The 13,833-nt window shown below is 41.6% G+C and overlaps 1 protein-coding gene across 1 annotated transcript in view; it reads left to right on the top strand.

The window, feature by feature from the left end:
* DNER (delta/notch like EGF repeat containing) overlaps positions 1 to 13,833 on the top strand; it is a 261,530-nt gene that overhangs the window by 152,874 nt on the left and 94,823 nt on the right. The window lies entirely within an intron of this gene.

The raw sequence follows: 13,833 nt of genomic DNA, 5'->3' as shown, positions 1-13,833 counted from the left end.
GGGAGCACTTAGAGCAGAGAGGAGATGCCACATTATCCAGAGAGATGTAACTGGCTCCACGTAAAGTCAATAGCAATTTTTTAAGTGAATCGCCATGTTCTTGTCACTTCAAACCTGCTGAGAAGTTAGTAAAGGCAAGGAAAATAGCAGGTTACTTGCTAGAGAATGTAGTTTAGGATTATGCTTTATGGATATATGAGGGTTCTTCAAAAGGTTTCTTTCATATTTTCACGGGAAATGGTTGGGGTGGGAGATGAGGTAAGAGGACATGTCATAGAATGTCATGTGACTAGTCAGTCAGGCAAGCCGACTCACCTTGCAAGTAGTGATGTAGTTTGCTTTTGAGCTATTTAATAAATAGTATTAAAAAAAATAATAAAAGTGTAATGTTGCAGCCTACTAGGGATATGGTGGTCAAAGCAGCAGAATAGCCAAAGTGAAGTAAAATCAGTTTATTTTAGCTGAAGGCACAATGCGCAAACCAAAACTCAACATGGGCTGTGTTTCGCCCATGCAAGGGCTGCATCAGGGATTTAGTCAAACCGGTTGGTATATTATAACAGCATCACCAGCCAGGTTAAAACAGTACTTAGCCAAAAGATGGCATTGCTCCATAGTCTAACTCAGCAGCATATAAAGACTCTGCACCCGTGACTTACCCCCTCTTCTATTAAACTGAACTAGCTGTTTATAGCGCAGACAGCCGCGCTGAATGGCCAACGCTGCTCCCGGCACTCATAGGAACTCTATGAGCGTTGGGAGCAGCGCGGGTCATTCAGCGCGGCTCACCACGCTACAAACTGCAGTTTAATAGAAGAGACCCTTGGGTTACTGAATTGTCCTATAAATGCTTATATTTATCTATATTTGGGGATGGGACTTGTATACTGCTTTTTTTTGTAGTTATACTTTTAGGCGGTTTACATATATACAGGCACTTATTTTGTATCTGGGGCAATGGAGGATTAAGGGCTAGATTTACAAAGTAAACCGATCGTGTACCGATTGGATTGCGACCAGATTTCCCTCCTGCACTATTCACTAACCTCTCCTGCGATCCGCCTCGAATCCATGCATGCAAATGAGGTGAAACGCATGCAAAGTAGGCAGGGACGCGATTCACAACACAAAAGTTCATATCCGACGGGCTGGCTGATAAGAAGCGACTGCTGGGGACCAGTCGAAAACGTCTTTCCAACTCTGGAAGCCCTGCTCGCCACCCTGCTCTGCCATCTCTCCTGCCTGCTCTGCCCCGAATCATCGCCCTGCTCAGCCCAGATCTCTTATCTCCTGCCTGCTCACCCTGAATGCTGCCCTGCTCTGCCCCAATCTTTGCCCCGAATGCCGCCCTGCTCTGTCCCGATCTTCTCCTGCCTGCTCGCCCTGAATGCTGCCCTGCACTGCGAGCCCGTGATTTTAACCCGCAGGCTTTAAGTGGGTTAAAACCACAGGCTCAATTAAAAAAAATAAAAAATAAATCTATGCCAGGCCCGGCTTTCTCCGCCAGTACACCAAGTTTCACGTTCCCTTTCCCTCTGCCCTAGAAAAAAAGAAAGAAAACAAAACTTGGCCGGCCTGGAGGTCCAGCCCATGTGCAGACCATCTACAAATGGTTTGCGCGTGCACTGGGATTGCTATAGAGTGATCTGGGCAGGCAGATAGGGGCATTCCTCTGATCGCCCCCATCTGCATATTGGCATTTAGAGAATTCATAGGACCTGCCCGATTGGGCAGGTTTGCGAATCTAGCCCTAAGTGACTTGCCAAGGGTCACAAGGAACAATGCTGGACTTGATCCTACAAGCTCAGGGTGCTAAGGCAACCCAGTGTCTCTCAAACAATTTTAGCTCCGGCACACTAAACAGAGCAAATGTTTTTTACGGCACATTATAATTGAAATTATAAAGTTGCAAAATCAACAAAAAATTAAATCTGAGCTTTTTTATTTAAAGTTCTTTAAGCTATGTATGGGTAATTATAACAATGGTGAAACTCAAGTAGATAATAGAATTGCTAATCAATGGGATGGATGTGCTTGTTTTTGAATGCAAATTATCTCAAAACACGGCTCAATAGTTGACAAGCAAACACGCATTTCATCATCCACCATCTGCAGTCGTTCTCTTTTTTCCATTTAATTTCTGTCAAAGCTGAAAATCCAAGTTTGCAAAGATAAGAAGATCCAAACGATAACAAAGCCTTGATTGCTTTGTCGCTCCAGTTAGAATAATTACTGCAAGAAAATAAAAAAAAATAACATGCCATTAGTTTTCAAGGACCAGTCATATCAAAGAATGATGCTTGTCTGTGCGGTTGTATCCTTACGCACACAGATGTTCATAACATTAACAGACTCTTGCGTACGAGATGCACATCATCTATTCTAGTGTATACTTATTAAGGGAATTTTTTTATTTTTTTTTTTAGTTCAAATAGTTTATTGAATTTTATAATAATAATAATGAACAATACCAACATTGATGGTGCTTCCAAAAGGAGGCACAAAAAGATAACAAGTATAAACACAAGTCCAGTACAATTGATTGCGAGGAACAGTTTGAGATACATATGTATAATAAATGAAAAAGATATCGAGAGTCCAAATGAATGGTATATAAAGTCCCTAAGTTGTGTACATTGCTCAATCAAAAATCTTAAATGGAAAACGATAGCAATTAGTTAACAGAAGAGGTGCATTACTGTTTGTAATTCAGATATAACAGGTAGAGTACAGGAACAGAAAAGTAGTTCAAAGGTCAGTTTTACAATAGTCAAGCATTAAGGACCAAATCTTGTTATAAGTAGGTAGCGAGTTATGGCATTCTGCAATATAGCATTTAAATTGTATATACATGCAGACAGAATTCCACCAGTGACTCACATGTAACTTCGAGGAGTCTTTCCAGTTCTGAAGAATAAGCTTGAGAGCAATAAACAGCAATAATGTAAGCAGTCGATCATGATGCATAGGAAGTGAAGAAGCTAAGGCCAATGATGCAGTGATTATAATGTCATATGTGAAAGGATCACAAATATGAAAAACTCTTTGGATGATGGACCAAACAGCAGACCAAAAGGACGACACATGGGGGCATGTAAAAAGCATGTGGTGAAGGGAGCCATCCGGTGAATGGCAAGTCCAGCAACAGCCCTCAGACGATCAAAATACAATTCTGGAATCTCTCGTGGCACACCTGGGATCTCTTTGGGGTACACCACTGTGCCGGGGCACACAGTTTGAAAGACACTGCTCTAACCACTAGACCACTCTTCCATTTTAATAGAAGCTTGTTTCTGCATGCAATGCACTGACTTTTATACTGCAATGCTTTTGAAAATTACCCCCTCAATATATTTCTTGAAGAATATATAATTATTATTCACTTCATTTGATTCCATTTTGGGGCCTGCTGAGAGAAACAAGTGAAGTCAGAATTTTAGTTGTGTGCAGAACATAGCTGATCTATAAGAAGGTTATTTAAGCTGTACTGCCTATAGAACTTGTCTCTGGTGAAAAGGAATAAAAATCCTATAAACTACAAACGTGAGATGCATATAAAATTTGGTTATTAGCTTGCAATCATTCAAGATGTGTTCAGAACTCTGTAATGGTCTACATTTTCTCCTTCCCTGTGTCTAGCAAATAAATGTTTCCAGCTGCAGAAATACGTATGTTGAGCAACTTCTTATGTCAATGGCACATAATCACAAAATCACTCGGGAAAAATCTTCCCACCCCTAATGTCAAAACACAAACCACAAATGTGCAAGATATGCAAATGGCTAGATCATAATTAAGGGGTTCTTTTGCTAAGCTGTGGTATACACTAGCACATTCTTACCACAGCTTTAAAGGGCTTACTGCAGGTCTTGCTGAGATGTCCTGTGGTAAAATCCCAATGTGCACTAAAAAATATTTCTGAATTTCTCAGAGGGGGTGTGCAAAGAGGTGGAGAGTGGGTGTGACAGGGCAAATCAGTTAACCCAGCTACATTACTGCACATTAACTGATTAGCATGGGATTGACGTGTGAACCTTTGCTGCTCACAAAATGGATGGCGGTGCTAATTTTCGTTAATGGTTGAATGATAATAGCACCTCGCCCCCCACACTATATAATATCTGCACAGCAAGTCAAAATTCAAAAGAAACTATGGGTGGGTTGGCACCTTCATATAAAATTGGATTAAAATTTTTTTGTGAGCCCTCAGTGTGAGGTTTTGAGCCCTGAAGAACAAGAATCCCCACAGGGAAGCGTTATATTGCTCAGTAACCTGGAAAATACCTCTTAATAAACTTTTCATAAATTCTTGTGCATTTTTGTAAAGATTATTGAATTATATTTGATTTACTTCACTGTTTTTCACTTGTTCACTAGCACACATAGTGAACCCTATGGTGGTGTGTGGTTAATACCTTATGAAAAGTTTATTCAGAGGCATTTTCAAGGTTACTGAGCAATAGAACGCTTCACTGTGGGGATTCTTGTTCTTCAGGGCTCAAAACCTCACACTGAGGGCTCACAAAAAAATTTAAATTCAACCCGCCCATAGTTTCTTTTGAACTTTGACTTGAGTGATAATGGCAACATTAGCACATAATACAGCAATATATATATTTATCTTCTGTGACATGACCATCTTCTGGTGAACATGAGGAGCCAGGGATAAAGCTTAAACATAGCATTAGACCAGGGATGTCAAAGTCCCTCCTCGAGGGCCGCAATCCAGTTGGGATTTCAGGATTTCCCCAATGAATATGCATGAGATCTATTAGCATACAATGAAAGCAATGCATGCAAATAGATCTCATGCATATTCATTGGGGAAATCCTGAACACCCGACTGGATTGCGGACCTCGAGGAGGGACTTTGACACCCCTGCATTAGACGGTCAGAAAGAGCTTTCTGGGGTATCACATTGTTCTGTAACCAGACTAAAGAGCTGTGGATGAGATGAAAAAAGGCACATGAGAACAGTCCGTGACCGAAGCCTGAGAAGTGGAAGGTAGAGAATCTAATTTTAGCTCTTTCGGAACATCAGCAATAAAAAGGTGGAGAGAACCACGCTTAAAAAGTCTGCGCATAGAAGGATCAGCACCCAAATCCAGACTCTCAGAGCGGTCGAGGTGACTAATCCCAGCAAGGGTACCAGCCCTATCCAATATAGAAGCAGTATCAGGAGACAGAAGAGGCATAATATCTGAATGGCAACTACTGCAATCGAGGTCTGCCACAGTTGAATGAGAGGGCTCCCAAGCAGGAAGCTCTGCTTCCAGCACATCAGACTGAGAAAAGCCTGACATGCCCTTTGGCTGCATCAAATGAGTGGAGTGTAAAGAATACGCTTTCCAGAGAAGCCAAATAAAATCAGGTGGAAAGTCACACCCCGCAACCATAGCAGGGCTCTGTTGAGGCATATACACCACACCAAAAAAGTTCCCAGACTCGAACGCTGACGTGTTGCGCCAGACTCCAGAACAGCCTCTGGGTGAGAACTTTTTTCCAAAGTCACGGACACAGGCAGGTTCCCCAGCCCTAGAGTACCCGAAGGAGGCAAATTCTGAATCTCCCACCTCCCTCCCCCAGTGCGCTATGGCATGTAGTACACGGTCATTGATTTGACACCAATCCGGTGCAATCAATACACACATTCAATAGATTAGGGGCTGGAGAGATCATCTCCCAAAACTTTTAAGCAAATTGAGAGGTATTGATGGAAGAAATAAAACTTTGAATAAAAAATTGTTTAAAATCCAAGATGGCCACTTCCAATGAATTTGCACCAAAAAAGGCAAAAATAAACAAAACCCAAAAATAAAAAATAGCGATTTGGGGGGTCTGGGGAGGTGGGGGACTTAAACCCTACCCTCAAAAATTGTGAAAAATGACTTTAAAATCATTACCAAGTTACCATAGGAAATAATGGAGGTTTACTCACAGTCATGCAGTGCCAGACTGTCAGCAGTTCTAAACAGCATTAGAATGGAGGAAAACTATTTTCTGCCTCAGAAATATCTCCAAATGGACCAGACTTGAGATCTTTGGACTGCCAGTCGGCCGGACACAGATTTTGATCCCACGGATCCTTGTCCATGAGGTCGGGGGCGGGAAAAGCATCTTGCACCATGAAACCCGGGTTTTGTTTCAGATGCACACAACCTGTGCTTAAAACCCGTGACAAGGTCAGCTGCAAGCAAACTCCCAGGGAAAGGACAGGGCCACCGAAAGAAAATCCAGGACCCGGTACAAAGAAGGTGTGTGGGCCAAATCTACTATTCACGCTTGTGACATAGTGGAACTTAGAAAATTTTTTACCAGCTTTAGCTTGCTGAATGAGCGCTCTGCAGAGTCGACAGTGGCAGGAATTGTCAACAGAATACACAGACCGATGCATATATTTGGAAAGAGTCCTTCCAGTTTGTATTTTTTCAAGTAATTCAGCAGCTCCAATGGGCTCAGATGGTTCTCTCCAAAATTTGATCAATGAACAGCTGGCAGATGACTCATCTCCATTACAAAATCTTCACTGATAACAGCAGGATATTGATTTGCCAGTGATTTTGATTTTTCTTTCAGCTCATCTACAGGAATTGTTAGGTACCTTCAGAGGAAGCTGAATTTCTCAGAAATGTTCACTGCAGCATTGAAACGAACTGTGAGTTCACCAATAAAATTATCAAACACTAGCTGAGGCCCCGGTGTTGCACGGGTATTTAATTATAGCAATAACACTGTAAATGGATTCAAATAAAGATACTTTATAGTGGTGAATGAAATTATTTTTTTACAGCTTTATAAAAAGTACAATATTCAAATTATAATGTGAAATATTTGACAAAATGAATACAATATAACTAACACAAAACTTGATTATAAACAACATTTTTAGTTTCACCTCCAGGAGCAAGAACATATAAATTCTTGGGTGAAGAGACCCCCAGAACATATCACCCCAGTTAGTGAGGGATCTGCATACCAAGTTTCGTTCAAATCGGTCAAGCCGTTTTAGATTTACTGTGAGAATGGCAGCTGTTTACATTTTTTCCATTGACATGAATGGGTGAAATCTGATGTTCTGTTTGTAGCTCCGCCCACGTGTGCAGGTGGGCCGCGAGACCCCCAGGACATATCACCCCAGGTAGTTGGAATTACTGTGAGAATGGCAGCTTTTTACATTTTTTCCATTGACATGAATGGGTGAAATCTGATTTTCTGTTTGTAGCTCCGCCCACGTGTGCAGGTGGGCCGCGAGACCCCCAGAACATATCACCCCAGGTAGTGAGGGATCTGCATACCAAGTTTCGTTCAAATCGGTCAAGCCGTTTTTGAATTACTGTGAGAATGGCAGCGTTTTACTTTTTTCCCATTGACATGAATGGGTGAAATCTGATGTTCTGTTTGTAGCTCCGCCCACGTGTGCAGGTGGGCCGCGAGACCCCCAGAACATATCACCCCAGGTAGTTGGAATTACTGTGAGAATGGCAGCTTTTTACATTTTTTCCATTGACATGAATGGGTGAAATCTGATTTTCTGTTTGTAGCTCCGCCCACGTGTGCAGGTGGGCCGCGAGACCCCCAGAACATATCATCCCAGGTAGTGAGGGATCTGCATATCAAGTTTCGTTCAAATCGGTCAAGCCGTTTTTGCGTGATCGCGGCACATACACACATACACACACACATACACACATACATACCTCCGATTTTATATATATATAGATTACATAGAAAACAGACTTTCTGAAATACGCTTCTTCAGGGGAGTCATCCATTTCATGTTGTGACAATTTGGCATCTTCACCATGGAACCTCCTTTTGCGTTTTGCATCACCATGACTTCCAGATAGTTTAATTTCTATGTGTAAATTGGAAGCAACATGCTTAGCTTCACTCCACATACTTTTCCAGCTGTTGCGGAGATCTGTCAGTTCTGAAATCAAGGTTTTTATGTTGGACATTTCAACATCCAGTGTTGCATTTCTGGATTGGATAACTTTGTTACAGATATCAACTGTAACTAATATTTTGTATTATGCAACAGACATTATCACACAAACGAATGATGTCACATAAGACAAAGCTCCATTAATCTCTGTTCTTGTTTTGGCAGTTAGGATCAGCTTCAATAGATCTTCTAATGCTAATTTGATGCCAGGCAGATGGGCTACAAAGGGCTTCACACTTTCAACATGATCTGACCACCATGTGGTAGATATGCCATGAAGAGAACAGCCAATACGATTTTGCAAAATTTCCATCAATGCGGACTAGAGCTAAACAAGTTATAAACAGTTTGTATAGTTCCAAAGTATGTTATGGTTTCAGGAATACATTCTGCAGTATCATTTACACAAAAATTGAGTGTGTGGCATCCACATGGAGAAAATATAGCTGTTGGACATCGCTCAAGTATTCTTGCTTGTGCACCTTTATATTTTCCTGATATGTTGGCTGTGTTGTCATAACTTTGGACTTCATTGGGTCCCCTTGAGCTTCATAGGCCCTGGAGTGATGTACCAGCTGCACCCCCCTGTCCTCTAGCCTGGGAAGGAACTCCGAGTCTAAGAAGAGTGGCACACAGCATGCTGGCTGCACAGATCCACCAGAGTTTCTCTGTGAAGCAGCAGTCCGCCTCCACGGAACTGCGTCCTTTCCTCCGACAGTGGACCACTGGAAGGGGTCTCAAGGCACTGAAGCCACCAAACAAAATGAACTTTAAGTGAAAAGAATAAGAAAAGAAGCAGAGCAACTGCAAAAAAAACTTCTGCATGGATTGCTTGCAAAAATTGAAACTGGATATGTTTCTAACTCAGTCTAAGGGGGAGGAGCATGTGCTCAGAAAAGTGTTTGATTTCTGCAACTTCCGGATTGCGGGTTGGGATTGAATCCGGAAGGGATGTAACAGAAATTTATGGTGGAAAGCGTGACACCACCAAAACCCTACTATATTGTCATATAGGTACCACCTACAGCCTTAAGAGCTATTGGGATGGTAGACAGATATGTATAGTAGATTTTGGGGGAGTTTTGGAGGGCTCACCATAAATTAGAAGGGGTATATGGTGAGATGTACAACTGGCACCCTTTATGTGACATTCACAGCAGTGCCCTCTAAGGTGCCCCACTGATCTGTTGGAATGTCTTGTGTAGCCAGTTCATTATATTGCTGGCCCCTCCCATGTCCAAATAATCTGGATTTGACCATTTTGCACTTGGATGTTTCTGTGGTTGAAAATGGTGAATAAAGTTAGATGTCTTAAGGTTGGATGACCTGTCAGTCAAGATGTCTAAATAGGTAATTTTCCCCAAAAAAATTTTTGGGGGATGTTTAGTGGTTTTGCCAATTTCAAAAATGGGCATTTGTTCGTTCCCGACTTTGGACGTCTTGAGGGAATCATCGAAAGTCGGGCTCAAACGTCCTATCAAAAGTGCCCCTCACTGTTATAAGAGATTTGGAATTGCATGCCAAATGCCATTAGTTGGGTGTGAGGATTTACATCAGGTTTCAGCAAATATAAGTCCTTGTACCTAAAGTTGGGCACAGGAATTTGTGCTAAGCACTATTCTATAAGAATGTGGAGCGCAGCCTCAGCTCTAACTCTGAATATGGAGCACAGCCCCATCTAGGGATGTAGGACTTGCTCCATATCTGAACGCAGGAAATGTCTGAGTCTTTGGATGTGGAACAGAACTCCATCACTGGATGTAGGGTACATTTCCATCTCTGGATGATGTTCACAGTATAGAATGACACAGGGACAAATATTTTCCCCATCTCCGTGAGAACTCATTTTCCAGTCCCATCCCCGCAAATTATTTTCCTTTCCCTGCCCCATTCCTGCAAACTCCATCCTCATCTGCATAAGCCTCAAACACTTTTAAAATCATAAGTGTTACTTTAAAATCATAAGTGTCATAACTGGCACTTAGCATAGATCTTACAAAGCTGAAAGGGGATAGATTCCGTACAAACGTAAGAAAGTTCTTCTTGACCAAGAGTGGTAGGCAACTGGAACGCTCTTCCAGAGTCTGTTATAGGGGAAAACACCCTCCAGGGATTCAAGACAAAGTTGGACAAGTTCCTGCTAAACTGGAACGTACACAGGTGATGCTGGACTCATTTAGAGCACTGGTCTTTGACCTGGGGGCCGCCGCGTGAGCAGACTGCTGGGCAAGATGGACCATCAGCGGCAATTCTTATGTTCTTATGTTAGAGCCTTACTTTGGGTGCTATTTGCTAAATCTGGCCCTATGCCTGCTTGGGAACAGATGTAAATGTTAGTAAAATAAGTACTCAAAACTAGCATCTGTTCAATAAAAAGCCATACGTAAACCACAAAAATGAAAATAAAAACCTAAATAAAGTAGGTCTTAGAAATGCAGAAAAAAAAATGTTCTCTCTAATGATGGCCTGGGATTCGAACCCTAAACTTCTGCACCAGAAGCATGGACCCTAAGCCAACTTCTCTCAATGTATAAAAAATTATTTTTGATATCATAAGTATGCTCAGTGCTCCAACTTAAAGGTCATTTAGTAAAGAACCATCACTGCATCACTTCATTCCCACAGTTATTCATATTTCAACACTAAAGCCTGTAGGCATACTTTTATTAAAATCCACATGGAAATCGTGACTCCTCCTATACATCTACACGGAATATGCCTGCTCTAAAGTTGTTTACAGGTACACATATAATATAGTACCCTTCTTTAGTGATACTAATGAGAAGTAGACTCTTTCTTTTTAGTTACGTTGATATTTAGTAGAGAATGACATGGTGACAAAATTCATCACCGTTCCCGTCCCCACTGATAACCGCGGGAAACCATCTTCATGCCATTCTTTAAGGAGAGTGGGAAGAATCAGAGTATGAATGGCCACAACCACTGACTCGCAAGCTTTGCTTTGAAGAATGCTGGTGTAGAAGGACTGAGATTGAGATAGACACTAAAAAATGACATGGGATTATTTCCCGCTGTTATCCATGGGGACGGTGATGAATTTTGTCACCGTGTCATTCTCTAGTTCTTATAGCTCTTCTTTCTTCTTTATTTATCCTTCTTTATTAGGGAACAATGACCTCAAGTGTTCACAGTTTGACTTATTTTATGAGCTATCACAGGTCTCATGTAACCCGCTATTCTCTTCTTATTTATAAATAGTAACCCTAATTAAATTCTTGGCACTGAAATTAATAGTAGTGAATATAGCCATTCCTCTCGCTGTGCTATCATTAATATTCTTAGCTTTCATCCATAGCGAGTTGCCGGTGTTGTTCACTCCCAGCTTTTAGGAATGGTAGCTCAAAATATACAGTATATACTACAATTATATATTACATACAAAAATATATTGCACTACAATTACAACACTCCCCCCCCCATCTCATTTTGCAGGGGGAAAGGGTATTGCCAGGAGCAGTGTTAGGGTGGGCCTGGTGAGCTAAATATGTAAAATTTGATTTTAATCTTTGCATAATAGACAGGGCCAAGACTTCCAAGTATTGCTCACTGCCGCATTTTCAAAGGGTTAGCAGTAAATTTGAGAAACTGAGGTCATACCCCACATACCCTGGTGTAGGAGTGAGGTTCATTACTGTCCTGGCAGGTGCAAAAATTTGGGGGGCATTTCTCTTTGAAAATCGATTTGTAGGCGGCTGGGTACAAGGTGAAAGTCTCAAGGGGAGTATAATTGCTCTCTTGCTGGTCACTGAGCTCACTGCGGAATCAGCAGCCATCTTTCTTCCCTTTCTGGAGTTGAAGCATGTCAGTACAGGAGATTCAAACATGAGTCTGCTGCCCTACAGCACATTGTGCTGCAGCCAGCCAGAGGGGCCAGCCAGATACAATTATTTTTAATCAAAGCAAGAGGAATCTCGCTGCTATTGACTGCCGAGCATGCACATGATATAATTTAGGGTGTTGTCAAATTTCTAATGAGAACTATAGCCATGTTCCATTCTCCGGAAAATGGAATTCATGCTGAGACAATTTATTTTCCCTACAATCTTTATCATGAGAAGTTTAATGCTTTCTATATCATGTTAATTATCATGGTGTTCTGCAGTATTCCATTGTGATCTTTTCAAAATTCTGGAAAATTTGACAATCTGACCACCCATATCTTCTATAACCTTATTAAACAGGGAAAAAGACATAAAAGAAAAACTTTCAGAACCTAAATTCATAATTATAATTTTTGTGAAAAAGATTGTTCCATTAAAGAGGAAAGGAAACAAGCTACCCTGTTCTTATTTCATGATATCAATTCCATCCATGTGTTTTGTTTTGTTTTTGTCTTCTTGCATACCATAAAAATAATCATGGGGTGTTATTAGAATAGTTTTAGATAGAACATATACAGCTTAACACTTGCTCAAAGGCCCATATTATTTTTAAAATGTGCAAATTTCAGCCAGGTTATGCGAGGGATTTAGAGAGTCATTCTCCTTAATCCCATGTAGTGTATATTCCCTTCCAAAATGTACACATAGAGGGATCTTTGTAAATTCCTGGTTATTTGTTGTTGCTTGTATCTGTTTTGTCAAGAGTGTGGCTTGGCCTTATATGCATTCATTCACTGTTAATAAAGTACATTAAGAAAAAATAAATCAGCCTCACTACTTAATAGTGGCACTTGTGTAGCTTTGTAAAATGGAACAGCTACATGGGGAAGTTGCAAAATTGCTATTTGTGCATATTAAGTGCTGACACCTCCACTTGGAAGCTGTCCAAACTGTGCCATGTGCACTTTTTCAACATGTGTCTTTGTAAAATGGCTGGTCCTTCTTCAAGTGCTGGCAAATACCCAGGAACTTCAACAGGTATTTTAGAAAAGGCCCCACATTAGGAGATCCTTTTCGAAAATACTATCAAAATAGAGCATTTGAATATCTTAATTCCAATCTCCACTTTCTATATATAAAATAGTGATCAATATTTATCCTTTTGTTTCAGTTTTAAATTTGGGGTGTTTTGTGCTAAGTTGCATTAGAATCAGCTAGATAATATACAAATATTTGTGGTGTGGAATAATAGATGAAACGGATCAATGCCATTTTAAATTTGCTACCCTGTCACCAGGATCTTACTCAGAGATCAGAATTGATGGTACACTGGGGCCGGGCAGCAGAAATCCTCTTCTGCTGCTACCTGGGTTGACATCTGTCTCAATAATAGCACCGATGGCCCCCTAGCAGGGCTCATCATTTCATATAAGGAATAGATCTCCTATGGAGGGATGACCCTTTGCGGTAGTAGCATAAGACTGCTAGGGATTACTGATGCCATTTTGGTGCCAGGCTCCAACCTGGTTTGTAGCAGAGGAGGATTGATGCTTAGCCTCATTGTACCACCAAAACTGATCCCCATGACGGATCTGTGGGGGAGGGCAGTGAAGAGGGTTGGGGCATTTTAATGGGGGTGGGTGATTGATGTGAAGGGGACATTGGTGCTGCCTGCAAAAGAGGGCGGGGGAGAATTAGTACCTACAGAGAGTATCAAAGGCTACAGGGAGATTGGAACCTGTAGGGGGAGGGGGCATTGGAAGCTGTAGGCACAGGCACTAATTCCTCTCCTCCCTGCAGGCTCCAATCCCCGTGCAGCCTTAAATATAAAAACTACATGGCGTGGTCTTCAAACCTGTTAGGCAGCCCCGGCCAACTGTTGATGTCCCAGTTAGCATCGGTGCTGTGTTACATGCTGGGGTCAATAGCACAGGGACCCATGCTATCGCTCTGCCATGTAATGCACTGCCCCTGCGCTGTCTGTCCTGTGTGTTAAATGGACAACAGAAAAAGGACACCCCTCCCGCTTGCATTTACCACACAAC

Source organism: Geotrypetes seraphini, chromosome 9 (genome assembly GCF_902459505.1).
Source record: "Geotrypetes seraphini chromosome 9, aGeoSer1.1, whole genome shotgun sequence".
NCBI classification, from domain to species: Eukaryota; Metazoa; Chordata; class Amphibia; order Gymnophiona; family Dermophiidae; genus Geotrypetes; species Geotrypetes seraphini.
This window is presented reverse-complemented; position numbering and strand designations above follow the sequence as displayed.